This window comes from Mauremys mutica, chromosome 1, assembly GCF_020497125.1.
Source record: "Mauremys mutica isolate MM-2020 ecotype Southern chromosome 1, ASM2049712v1, whole genome shotgun sequence".
Classification (NCBI taxonomy): domain Eukaryota; kingdom Metazoa; phylum Chordata; order Testudines; family Geoemydidae; genus Mauremys; species Mauremys mutica.
Window position 1 is genome coordinate 326,482,191 of NC_059072.1, and position 14,334 is coordinate 326,496,524.

A 14,334-nucleotide genomic window follows, 5' to 3' on the forward strand; every position below is an offset into this window, starting at 1 on the left:
CAGGAATGACAGTTGATGAAATTTCAGTTTGGTCAGGTGGTAGACCCCAGACTGAAGACTGTTGTGCCTGAATTTTTGGACTCCATCAGCTCTGCTCAACAAACTGTGAGTGGGAATGGAACTATCGCTAAGACATGTCAGGGATGGGTGGGAGGCTTATCTACTAGATATTGTTGATTTTATTAATTTCTGCCTTTCTACAGCTTATGCTGTTGTCCCCTCTTCCCCCTTAATAAAGTTCTCTTTGTTTTAACCCTCTGGACTCAGTGCTTGCAAGTGGGGAAGTACTTCCTATCAAGTGTGCCCAAGGTGGTGTGTATATATAGGTTCCTAGGTTTCTAGGTAGGGGTCCATGCCAATGTTGTTTTAAGTTTTAGGAAGGGAACCCTAGAAAACTGACAGGACCCAGCAGAAAGTAGATAACGGGTAAGTATGTTTAATTTCCAACTAGTTATGGAAGACATTGTTAGAAAACCTTTTAATGATTTCTTGGTTAAATAGTATGGAATGTTTGAAGGTCAATGTATTCTGCTGAACTGAGAGTTAAATAGACTTGCATATTGATTTTGGACATACAGGTCTGTCGCATTTCAGCTTTACGCAGTTGACAAAAAAAAAAAGAGAAAAATAACAATTTTAATACTGTACTTGTAGTGCGGGCAATTCCGTCCGCCATTCAACTCAATGTAATTTTGACTATATGTGGTTTTCGCTTTACGCGCTAACCGCGGAACGGAACCCCCGCGTAAGATGAGACTCGCCTGTATGTACAATAATTGATTCTAACAATAAATCATTATTAGTGTGCATAAATAATTGTTCCACATGCAGCAGTTGCTAGGAGGGTGCATTTGGATTCTACCATAACATTGTTAACCTTAAAAATCTTGGTATTTGAATAACTCCAAATAGTTCAGTGTTTTGTATGGATAGTTTTGGGTGGCTTTTTTTTTATATTAAAAACAAACAAACAAAAAACCCCTAAGCCCTACCCCTCTAACAAATCAGAAATAACATGAGAGCTGATCTTCTCATGGTATTTCTACCATCCAGGAATGGAAATACAGTGAACATCAGCTCTCCCTTTGTTTTCATCCCATAAATAACTTCCTCATACCGAAAGCCACTGAATTTTTATTTTTAAAGAAGATCTTGAAGTTGCAGGAACAGAAAGGGAAAGAGCCGCAGATGAAAGGAAGCTAAAGCTATGGAGAGAGAGGGGAAAAGCAAAGGGAGAGTGGAAGGAAGGCTGCTTGACTGGTCTTGTGACCTCCTTTAACCCACCACTGACCTCTCCAATCACTTCATATAATGCATGTTTAATGCCCTTTCCCCATTTTTAGTTTCATTCATATAGTGAAATAAGCAAAGATAGGCAATGTCCTGTGGCTAGGACCAGGCTGGGATGTGGATGACTTAAGTTCTAGGCCTAGCTGTGTTGGGAACTTGCTGTGTCACCTTAGGTAATTTTGCGTCTCCCCTCTATGTGCCTCTGTTTCCTTTCCTATCTTTGTCTATCTCTTTCTTTTGAGCAGGGACTGTCTCTTCCTTTGTGCCCACATCTTCTAGCACAGTAGGGCACTGATCTCAATTGGAGCCCCTTGGCACTATCACAGTCTAAATAAATACTTTAAAAGATCTCTATATCTTGCTAAAATAAACCACTGGGAGCTTCAGATGCTCAGCACCTCTACAGATCAGGTCATGGATTTGTTTGAAAATCTTGGCCTTTTATGCCCTGAGAGGCAACAGGGAAGTGGCATTTCACCTTTTCCCTGTTGCTTCAACTTCAGTATCTCTCCCTTTTTAAATAAAGCAGTAGCTTAAATATGACAGCATTCAACAGGTTTTTTTCTTTCCAGATGATTAAGTAGCCTTCTTTATTTAAAACCCCCTGATAACACAATGAGAGCTATTGGCAACTCCTGAGAATCCATAACTTATAAAGAGTCGTACAATTTGAGAACCTGGCAGATACCATTGTGTAGATAAACTGTACATCAATAGAAGTAGATTATGCTAATATGTTAGTTTAACGGGTGAGTCCATAGAAGCAGGTCAACACCTGACTGAGTTCATCACTGACTGATACCTGCATAAATATGGTTATATATACTCTATATGTAACAACTTACTGAGATCTTTTCTCCTCTGTCAGGCTACCAGTATCAGATACAGGATACAGCTACTCGAGCTATCAATGTAAATTGCTTATTTCATGCAGCAGGAGAATCAGGTTCCCTCTGTCTATCTGAACTGTACTTTGTTTTATCTAACTATTTTCTTTAATAACCCACATTTTAAAAAACATAGAACTCTGTTCCCGCTACCATCAATGACCAACCTCCCCCTGGCTCTAACCTGAGGAAGATCAGGCCTGATATGCATGAATTAAATATAATTCGTTTTCAGTGAGCTGCTGGAACTGACACCTTTTTGGCTTTGACATTATCTCGGCGTTAAGATTAGGTGTGACCCAAAACTTTCAGAAGAGGCTCTGCGAAAGGGCCGGCTGATACTACATATGCGTAATACATAGGTGCGTGGTGCTATATAAGAAGGTAGATGGACAGATAATGGGCACCACTAGCAGTTATTTAAAATACGTTCTGAACTGTGCTCTAGACTGAGTGCTAACACTTAAGACAGCTGCAGGGCAAAATCTCCCAGATGAGTGGTTAGGGCCTGAAGATTTCTGAAGATGGGAAGATTTCCTCTTGACTTCAATGGGCTTTGAATCCAACCCTTAATGCATTGGAGATGCTTGGTATCCTCCAAACTCACATTAATCTCCAGTTATCCTGATGTCACCTCCTTAAACGCAAGCAGGTCTTAGGATGCTGCCTTGACCACCATACACTTATGCAAGAGCGGCGCCAGGGTTTTTGGCGCCCTAGGCGGGGGTCCTTCTGTGCTCCCGGTCGTTGGCGGCAATTCTGCGGCAGAGGGGGTCCTTCCGTGCTCCCAGTCTTCGGGGCACTTCAGCGGCGGGTCCCGGAGCGAGTGAAGGACCCGCCGCAGAATTGCTGCCGAAGACCCAGACCGCGGAAGGACCCCCCCCGCCGCCCTCCCCAAATCCTGGTGCCCTTGGCGACCGCCTAGGTCGCCTAAATGGAAGCACCGGCCCTGCACTTATGATTATCAAGCATCAAAGGCCTAACTGAGAACATGCCCCCAGCCTGACATGCGCAAGTCTATTGCTGGTTGATTGGGTACATGATGAAAGAGCATGCCAGACAGATGAACATACTGGTAGTGCAAACATGATTTCATGAGTAAGCAAAAATCCCACGAATGCTAAAACACAATCAAGCCCTGGAACTGCCCTTTAAAATACAAAGGACACATTTTTACAACTTTTGTTTAAACTGTGAATAATCCCCTGGTACCTTCTGGAAGATGCTGAGTATTTAAATTCCTTTCCATATGCACTCCAGCTTCCAGATACCAAATAAATTATTAATCAAGCTCGAAAAATGTGCTAGAGCCCCCAGCTCTCCAAAGAAGGATGATATAATAACCAGAAGAGTTCAGAAAGCAAGCTACGCTGTCCCTAAACAGCTGAGCAGTATAATTCACCTTCATTTTATGGTCTTCAGAGTTTATAGGCCTGACTGCTATGCAGCAGGTGCACAATGATTCCTCCTTTTTCACTGCTACTGTGCCATTCCACTGATGGAGCACATCATGCCCTTACAGCTATGTACCCAGTCATCATGATGGTCTTTAAAGGAACACAAGCTGTTATGGCAAAGTTTCTGAAGGAGATTTGAAATATTCAAGGACTCGAGCAGAGAAACATCACTCAAAAAGAGCCTCGGGGCACTTTTTTGTGTTAAATTAATGCTGGTATGTCATCCAATTATTGATGACAATTGTTAAATGAAAGATTTACAAATAATTGTCCTTATTAGTCATATATATGGTATGTGCTGAGCTCCATTAATGCTACTCTATAATAAAGCACACCTCTTGTAATAATTTTATGCTGTAGCCTTCTATGGTCTTGACTGAGAGGAATTTGTTTTTCAACATTGGAAATTATGGAGCTTATGTCTTCCAACATTGGAGATTAATGCATAAGACTAATAAATAAAGCTCTTCCATAAATAGAGACTTCCTGAATATATCCATTAGTCCCTGATAAATCTGTTTTCTTTTTCATGGGTTTGATGTTCCCAGCCATTGATCCTGGTCCCTGACAGAAGGCTTGTCTATACTGAGTGTAGCAGAGTTGCCCCATAAATCTTACGTACAAATGAGATGAGTCATACAGCTATGTGGTAAATAATATAAGCATATCTAGGGCTGGAGCAAGACACAAATGATTGAGATTTAGGAAACATTGGCTATTCATGGGGGAAATATTTACATCATCAAAGTCCTTGTGTTAGGATTCTGATGCTTTAGTGGTTCAAATGATAAACATTTAATAAGTGAACCCCCCCTTCTGGTCTGACCTGTCCCCTGCTATATTAAACTAACACAATTTACTTAATTAAGAGAATGGCACATGGATCCTCTTCTATTTCATGAAAGACTCTGAATTCCCCCATGCAAGGAATAGGGTGGCATAACCATTGCTGTGTGTGGGAAGAATAGGTTCTTTGGGGCTATTACTCCACCCCCAGCACAGGTGGGTGAGGAGTGGGCAGAGAAAGGTGGAGAATGGGTGGAGCCTTAGTTCTGCTGCCCCTACGCACCAATCAGTGCAGCTAAGCCAGCACTGAGAAGGCAGTCACTGTCTGTCAGCATGGGCCAGTTGTAAGATTACTTCTTCCCTGGAGTACGTGTGAAGAGGGGTGGAATTGTGACCCTCAGTTCCTTCTCTGAGCTGCTCCTGGGATGAAGCAGGTAGACACTGCTCATTGGGTCAGGGGATGAAATCTCAATCTTGCCCTTCAGTGGATTTTATAGTAGTGAAGCACAGGTAGCATTACAATGACAAAAACAGTGCCAGTATTTTCAATTTGTTTCTCTCATAACAACAGCAGTAAAAATATATGTCCTTGGCAGCCTGTCCAGTCTCATGGCTATAGTAGCATTATGTCCTACTTAAGCTACCTGGCCACTACATGAATACAGGAGAAATAATCTTACTACAACTAAGCAGTTTTTGTTTCATTATTATTCAGCCGATATTACTTATTATCTGTATGGAGGTAGCATCTTGATGCTTCAGTCATGATTAGAGTCCACAAGCTAAGAGAGAGTCTCTGAGCTAAAGAGCTTACAGTCTAATATGAGCCGATACACAATAAGAGAGGGTGAGAGGAAACAAAAGGATGGAAATGGGGTGTGTGTGTGTGTGTGTGTGTGGCAGGGGATCAGAAAGGGAGTCTGATGTTAATGTAAATAGAAGGACATGGTCGCATCCCATTAGGTTAGCTACTGCATAATTTCTTGGTTCCCATTTTTTTTCTTTTTATAAAGAAATAAAATCAGCTATTACCGATGCACAAATCGTCTCTGGCTGGCTGATTTCTTGTAGGTGTCACAATAGGTGTAAATCTTGAGGAGGGATGTGACAATGCAACAGGTGGGTCAGGCAAACAAATGGGAAGCAAAGGGAGAAAGAAGGGAGGCTGGCTTGACAATAATACTGCCACCCTAACCATGTGCACAGCTGTTAATAAGCTAGTCGGTACCAGTAATCTCAGCTAACCACCTGTGTTGCCAGTCAGCCGTAAGTACCCCTGGGAATCAGTAAAACATCCATTACAGAAACTATTGTACAGTGTACAGCAGTTGTTATTAGAGATAAAAGATATCCAAGTCTTTTAAATAGAAGCCAAGCAAAGAGATCAGATCTCAAAATATAAGGCGACTCCAGCTATTTTAGTTATCCACTCCATGATTTGGTGGCCAAATAGATCTTAATTAAAAAACCCTTCTGTGACCCACATATACCAGTCAAACCCCCTCTGGCAACAGCCAGCCTTTTCTCCTCACAGTCCTTTAAGAAGCCATTACCTCCATTCATTGGATAACACTTCAAAAACAAAGCCACCACTCTTGTGAGTACCACACTGAGAACTATTAATATCTTCAGGTTACTGTTGCTAACTAACTCCATTTCACCCTTATAATTTGCTTCTGGGGATTTGCTTTAAAAATATCTCGAGCGTTCTACAACAGAAAGTTAAAAAGGAAAACTAAGGAAGCAAAATAAAGACTGCTGAGTGGGGAGCTCAGACAACATGTGTCCACACAGTGCAAGAACTAGCAAGCTATAATTGGATGGTACCTCCTTCGCTGGAGCACTGCATTCAGTGTGTCACTCCAAAAAGGCTTAGAAGAAAGAGAAAAAAGTCCATCCCCTGAAATCAGCCCTGTCTGAAGAGTCTGAGACTAAGAGAAAGGAAAACATGGGAAAGCCCCGGGGCTGGGGGGAGGGGAGAGAATGACCAGAGATGCACACAAAGCCCCTGGCATGTGCGGGGGGAGGAACAATGTGGGACACGGAGCCACTGGCATGCAGGGAAGAATGGGGAACAATGATACAGAGGGAGAGATACACGGGGGCCACACACAGAGAGACCCTGGCATACAGCAGAGTAGGGAATGGGGGGGCCCACACAGAGCTCTTGGCATGAGGGGGGAAGAGGGAAATGGAGAGGACACACAGAGCCCCTGGCATGGTGGGAGAATGTAGTACGGGAAGAGGGGAGATTCGAGGCCTAGGGAGCATTCAGAACCCCTGGCATGAGAGGGGATTGCAGGGTGTCTCTGGAATAGAGGGGAGTGGGAGGGCAGCACACAGGGAGCATGTGTGGGGGAGGGATGCAGGGAGCCCCTGGTGTGCAATGTTCTTGGCCTAAAGAAGCAATTAAGTATGCAACCCTCGAATTAATAAATGATAAAGGGCTAGATTGTGCCACTAGCACACAGGCCATAGTACAGGGCTGTGCATTGCTGCACCATGCCAGGGGCATCCCAACGAAGGAATTGTGGCTCCAAGAGAAACATTTCTGATCCTGCTTCCCCAGCTCGCGCTCGCTCTCTCTCGCGCTCGTGCGCTCTCTGTGTGTGTGTGTGTGTGTGTGTGAGAGAGAGAGAGAGAGAGAGAGCAGTTGGCCTTTACCGGCAGCAAATATCTACCAACCCCATGACAGCTCTGCTGTGTGGCACCTTGCTCCATGTATTCTTTGACCCCACAGAGGGAGGGCAGGAATCAATGGGCACTCAGTGCCTCTTACTCCTATGCATACAGGTCCAAAGCCCACATAGGCCATGCAGGGGCATCAGGGACATTCTTACTCACCCTTGACCCTGTCTGAGCATGCAAGTCCAGCTCAGAACCCAGCCCTTACCGTGGGACGGAGCCCATTTTCAGACAGGAAATAGCACTTGCAGTTTTACCCATCTATTTCATGGTAGGCTTTACTGCGGGCATTAAAGCAGGTCTGGTCCACACTTAAAACATAGGTGGACCTAGCTATGTGATTTTTTTCCCCCCTCCTCCCCCGAGAGATGTAGTTAGGCTAACGTGAGCCCCAGTGTAGGCACCACTCGATCTACAGAAGAATTCTTCCTTCAACTTAGCTGCCACCTCTCAGAGAGGTGGATTCACTACAGCGATGGAAGAACCCTTTCTAATGCTGTAGTACGTGTCTATACAACAGCTGTAGCACTGCACCGCTGCAGCCTTTCTAGTGTAGGGGGGAATTATCAACATTTTGCAAAAAATTGGAAGGTTAAATATATACCAGCATATAGATACATATAGGGGATACATATGGGGTTTAGGGATAGTTTGCTCTCAAATAGTAACAACTTCCTCTTTTCTCTTTTAGTTTTTTCTAGTTTTACAAGTACCTGAGTCTATAAGGCTCATGAAATTCCTAATGCTTCCCTAGTTACATTTTCCCTTTTTGAGGTGTTAACATGGGTAGGTGGCTTGTTTATCCAAGATCATTCACCTCTGGAAAAGGTTTGTACAAAGACAATCTTTGTGTTAAATCCACATCTCCAGCTCAAACACTTTTCAGCAGGACTTTGTAAAGGATCAAGATATTGACAAAGAGGAGCAAAGTAAGGCAAAAGTAGCAGCCTGTGACTGCCCATGCTTGTTACTTCCATCCGCAAAAGCTGCTTGCTGACATTTTGAAAAAGCTGCAGTCTTGATGAACAGATACTTGTAATTAGCAGTGATTACAGCGAGATACAGAATGCTCCTTGGCAGGGTTCCATCTATTACCTTCCTTAGACAACTGAAGGAAAGTGCACAGAACTTGGCTTCCAGGCAGAAAGGACTTTTTCAGCTAATACCTAGGGGAGAAGAAATGGGCTAAGAATGTGTAAAGGCCTATTCAATATACAGCACAGGCCAGACTGTGACATTGACCAATAGCCCTGAGTAAGTGGGGCTGTGGAGATGCACACTCATCCTGTCTGCAGTGTGCACACTGTATCCTAGCTAGAGCTCCCCTGCATTGCAGAGTTAGCGCCTGGGATGCAGCATCCCACTCTGCTGGCCAATGTAAGAGTGGGGAGAATCATGGGCCTGCCTCATGCCTGCCCCCTTTGTGATGTCTTCCACCCCTGGGGTTATAGGAGGGAGCAGTAGCCGCACAGGGTTTATGATTGGCCTTTATGCAGGACGTATCATTACTCTTTGCATGATGGTAATGCCCCAGTGGGCTAGATGCTGTGAAATGGTCCCTGTCCCAAAGATCTTATTATCTAAATAGACAAAGCAAAACAGGGGTGAATGGACTTGCCCAAAGTCACAGGCAGAGCTGGTGCTAGACCCCATATCACTTGTTGGCCAAGCTAAGGCCCTAGCCATTGCACCATGTTGTCTCCCTCTCTAAGGTGAGGAGGCTCCTTGGGCCTTCCCCAGCCCCTATGCAAACATCTTCAAAATTGCAATCATTTTAATGTCATCATTTCAATATATTTTCATATTGGATTTTTAGGGCACAACCCTCTCGAAGTTGGTGACCAAACTCCCCATTGGTTTCAGTGGGAGAAGGATCAAGCCCTTAATTGTGCTAACTGCAAATATTCAGAAATTAAGCCCAGAGTTTACTAAAATTCTATGTGTAAGTAACATTTATTAAACAGAAAGTGAGAGCTTCCATCACAGCAATTCTAAAAGAAGACTGCAACCCTGTTCCCACCACACACCCTCCATATGTTCATAATTTCATTTAAAAATCGTAATGAAAACAGAGTAGCTGCAGAGAACTAACAGAAAGTGGCAGTGCTCCATCCATCATTTGTGCTCAGCATGCAGAGATGTACAACATTGCTTGCCTCTATAGAACAGAAGGTTAATTATTTAAAATAAATATTAATTACAAGCTGCTTGAAAATCTCTATTTTGATCACACAAATAAAAAAAAAGCTGCACAGTGCAAACATTATGCTTTGCACACCAAAGTCCAACTGCTTGATTCATGCAAATTACTCACAGGATCTCCCGGTTGGACAGCATTTGCAATTGTATCTATTCAGCCTCCTTGGCAGTCATCTGAAAATCGCTGGAGAGGGTGAGATGATATTTGATTAATTTATTCAATTAGTTTCATAAAATGTTTGGATTAAAATAGTCTATGAATAATATTTTTCATTATCCCCTCAGCTCCCATGCCAGTGGGAGCAATAAATAAGTAACATAAGCAAACACTTGCAATATGACAATAATATTGAACTTTGTAGGTACACATTACTCTGAGCTAAGGGAGTCTAGTTCTGCCTGTAGTAATTTTGATCAATAGAAATAAATAAATCATTAAAAATGTATTTGTCTCTTTGGCCTTTCCCTAAATAAGGTCTGCACTCAAATTATCTGAAAATAACCAACAGGAAATAAGTTACAGAACATTTTCATTCTTGAACATTGCATTCCAGCATTTCTGCAATTCCTTCCCAAAAGATGGCAGCACCCCCCTTTCTTAGGGCTAGATTATGGGTTTATTCCTGTCAGAACAGCCCAGGGAAGGCACTGACTATTCCTTGCTTGCTCTCCCTTTTGGTCCTGGGGGTAGTAATCGGCTACTGGTCATTACCAGCTGCAAATTAGCATCCCTCCTTCTCCAAGATGGCTCATTTGGGCTTACTGGTGAGTGGGAGAATGGAGTCAAGGCTGCTACCAACTGCTGGACCTCCCAGCAACTCCTTGTCTATCTGCTCAGCCACATTCTAGCCACAGCACCCACTTATCGCTGTGCACCAGGCCCAGGAGGACACCAGACAAGGACAAAGGGAGGGTCTTATTCCCCTTTAAACTCTGGTGTGGCTATGAAGACCAAAGTCACAAACAATCACATATCAACTTTGGCCTTTGCACACTCCAGGTCAGATCCTCCGCTTGTGTAGATCAACATAGCTCCATTGATTTCACTTTACACCAGCCTAGCTAGGATCTGGTCCTGCATCTATTATTCCAGACACTTTGACGTAGCGGTATTTTAGTTATTAAAAATAACTGCACAAGTATAGCTTTCAGACTTTAGATTTGAATGCCAGAAGGGATTGTTATGATCACCAAGTCTGACCTTCTGCATAACACAGGTCACGTAAATTCACTGGCTAATTCCTGCATGTAGCTCAACAACTTGTGGCTGAATGAGAGTACAGCTTTTCTGCAAACAACCATTCTAGATTTCAAGTCTCCATGTGATGGGGGAATTTATCACATCCCTTTGCATCTGGTGAACCACCCGCCACTTATAAAAGGAAAAAAGACCATGTGAAGTCCTGCTTCTGTCCCTGACTGAAGTCAATAGTAAAACTATAATTGACTTAAATGATCCAGGACCAGGCCAATCACCTCCAACACCCATAATCTAAGTGATAACTGAGCCTCCTGCTGGGGATGAGGCCTATCCATCAGCAGCTCTCAACTCCAGAAGGAGAACAGCTTACCAGGCAATCCAGATCGCTCTGTGTCGGTGACCTGTCCTCTTTGTTATTTACCACTCCTCCCATTTTTGTGTAATTTGCAAACTTTGAGTGATGATTTTATGTTTTCTGCCAGGTCATTAATAAAAATGTTATGTAGCATAGGGCCAAGATCCAATCCCTGTGGGACCTCACTGGAAACATACCGTCTCAATGATCAGCCATTTACAATTTGAGATCTATCAGTTAACCAGTTTTTAATCATTTAATGTGTGCTGTGTTCTTTCTAGTTTTTTAAACAAAATGTCATGTGGTACCAAGTCAAATGCCTTATAGAAGTATATTACATCAACACTATTACATTTATCAATGAAACTTGTAATCACATAAAAAAAGATAGCAAGTTAGTTTGTTGGGATCTATTTTCCATAACCCATATTAATTAGCATTAGTTACATTACCCTCCTTTAATTCTTCATTAATTGAGTCCCATTTCAGCCACTCCATTATCTTGCTTGGCATCAGTGTCAGGCTGACAAGCCTGTAATTACTCAGGTCATCCAATTTGCCCTATTTAAATATTGGCATAACATTAGCTTTTTTCCAGTTCTCTGGAACTTCCCCAGTGCTGCAAGTCTTATTGAAAATCAACATTAATGGTCCCGCGAGCTCCTCAGGCAGCACTTTTAAAACTCTTAGGCCTGGTCTACACTAGGACTTTAAATCGAATTTAGCAGCGTTAATTCGAATTAACCGCTCAACCGTCCACACCAGGAAGCCGTTTAATTCGACCTAGAGGGCTCTTTAGTTCGAATTCGGTACTCCACCCCGACGAGGGGAGTAGCGCTAAATTCGACATGGCTATCTCGAATTAGGCTAGGTGTGGATGCAAATCGAACTTACTAGCTCCGGGAGCTATCCCACAGTGCACCACTCTGTTGACGCTCTGGACAGCAGTCCAAGCTTGGATTCTCTGACCAGCCACACAGGAAACGACCCGGGAAAATTTGAATTCCTTTTCCTGTCTGGGCACTTTGAATCTGATGTCCTGGTTGGACATCGGGGCGAGCTCAGCAGCACCTGCAATGATGCAGAGCTCTCCAGCAGAGGAGTCCATGCAATCCCAGAATAGAAAGAGGTCCCCAGCATGGACAGACCGTGAAGTCCTGGATCTGATCGCTGTGTGGGGCGATGAGTCTGTGCTTTCGGAGCTGCGCTCCAACAAACGGAATGCAAAGACCTACGAGAAGGTCTCCAAAGCCATGGCACTCAGAGGATACAGCCGGGATACAACGCAGTGCCGCGTGAAAATCAAGGACCTGAGACAAGGCTACCAAAAAGTCAGAGTGGCAAACGGACGCTCCGGAGCCCAGCCCCAGACATGCCGCTTCTACGAGGCACTGCATGCCATTCTCGGTGGGTCTGCCACTACTGCCCCACCAGTGACCGTGGACTCTGAGTATGGGATAGTGTCGAGGGGCAGTTCCTCGGCGATGTTCGCCGATGGGGAAGATGAGGAAGGGTTTGTGGAGGACGACGCAGGCGACAGCGCTTACAATACCGCTTTCCCCGACAGCCAGGATCTCTTCATCACCCTCACAGAGATCCCCTACCAACCCTCCCCGGCCGTTAACCCGGACTCAGAATCAGGGGAAGGATCAGGCGGTAAGTGCTATAAACATGGAAACTTTTATTTTTTAATAAACAGGAATAAAAATATGTAAAAACTATATAAAAACTTTTCCATAAAAAACTATATAAAGAGAAGGTCCACACATATAGGGATGGAACAGAAATCCTCCTGGGACACTTCCACGAAGCTCTCGGAGAGCAGCTCGAAAAGTCTCCGCAGGAGGTTCCTGGGGAGAGGTGCCTTATTTGGTGCTCCGTGGAAGCACACTCTTCCGCGCCAGGCCATCCTAATGTACAGCGGAATCATTGCCTCCACCAGCATGGCAGCATATGGTCCTGGTCTGTGCAGGGATTCTATCAGCATCCTCTCTCTCTCTCTCCGAGTGACCCGCCTCAGGGTAATCTCGTTCGGCGACTGCTGCATCTAATTAGGGCAATTAGTGTACTGTTACTATTGTGAATGCTTGACTTTTACTTTGCATAGCAATGACCTTCGTTTAACAGCCACGTGTTGGAGGCCGCAGAGGAAAAGCATACAGTGATCTTTCCCGGGCACAGCCGCGAGGGGCTGGAACAGGGTCAGACTTTATGCTTTACAGATTGCCTTCAGCGGGAGGGCACAGCTATCCATTAACTGTTAAGCAGCCTATAGTGTAGTGCTTACCAGGCCTGGCTGCTACACGGATTCAGCTGTACCGCCCCGCTTGTCCGATCTCCTGTGCAAGACCGCAGCCAATGAAAGCGTATTCCGAAATCTCGAACTTGTCCTGAGAGCTCGTGAGACTAGGTGCCCTGTATGGTCTTGTTCACTGAAACTGAGTAGACTGTGTTCAGTGTTCGCAAACACGTATCTTTTCAAGGAAATCACTTCCTTTTTCCCATCACACAGCTGCGGCTCTTTCCCGAACTGCCCCGGCATCCCCCTCACAGAGGCTGGCGCAGATTAGGCGGCGAAAGAAAAAGACTAGGGACGACATGTTCTCGGAACTGATGGCTTGCTCCAGAGCCAAGGCGGCCGAGCAGAGACAGTGGAGGGAGACCCTATGTCAGCACCAGCGCTCACACAGCGAACGGGAGGACAGGTGGCGGCAGGAAGACCAGCAGGCGACTCAAACGCTGCTTGGGCTAATGAGGGAGCAAACGGACACGCTCCGGCGCCTTGTAGATGTTCTGCAGGACCGCAGGCAGGAGCAGAGAGCCCCCCTGAACTGTATCTGCAACCGCCACAAAGTCCTGTCCCCCCGTCACCAAAAATCACAAGAAGGAGGGGCGCTAGGGGCCGTGAAAACTGTCACTCCACCCCAGCAGAGCGCTCATGTACCAAACAGCTCTCATTCCCTAAAGTATGAGAAGTGCTTCCCTTCCTGGATCACCCAGTCCCAAATCCAAGTTTCATCCCCCCACTGTGTAGTTGAGTATTAAGAGTAGTTTGTTGTTATTCACTGTTTCCGTCACGTTTTCCTTGTCAGAAGACTTTGTGTGAAGGGGGGGAGGGTTTTTTTAATTGAATAGGACAGCCTCCATTACCAGGGTACAGACTTGGGGGCAGGATCAACAGCAGGACACACACAGACTGCAGTCACTAGGCACTAGGGTCATTCTGGGAGGTGAATGCTGCCCCGGGTCAGTCTGTGAGGTGTATGCTGTCCCAGGGTCCTAGCGCCTGCCATCCACAAATGGCAAGGCAGGCTGCCCTTACCATGCCCTTCCACCCTAGCCACGAACCTCTCCGATGCCCTGAGCCCCAGCAAGAGCCCTCATCCACGGACACATACTCACCCTTCCCACACACCCTCACCCCTTCCTACGCCCCAACCCCCAGCCCAGAGCCTGCATCCAAACTCCGTCCCA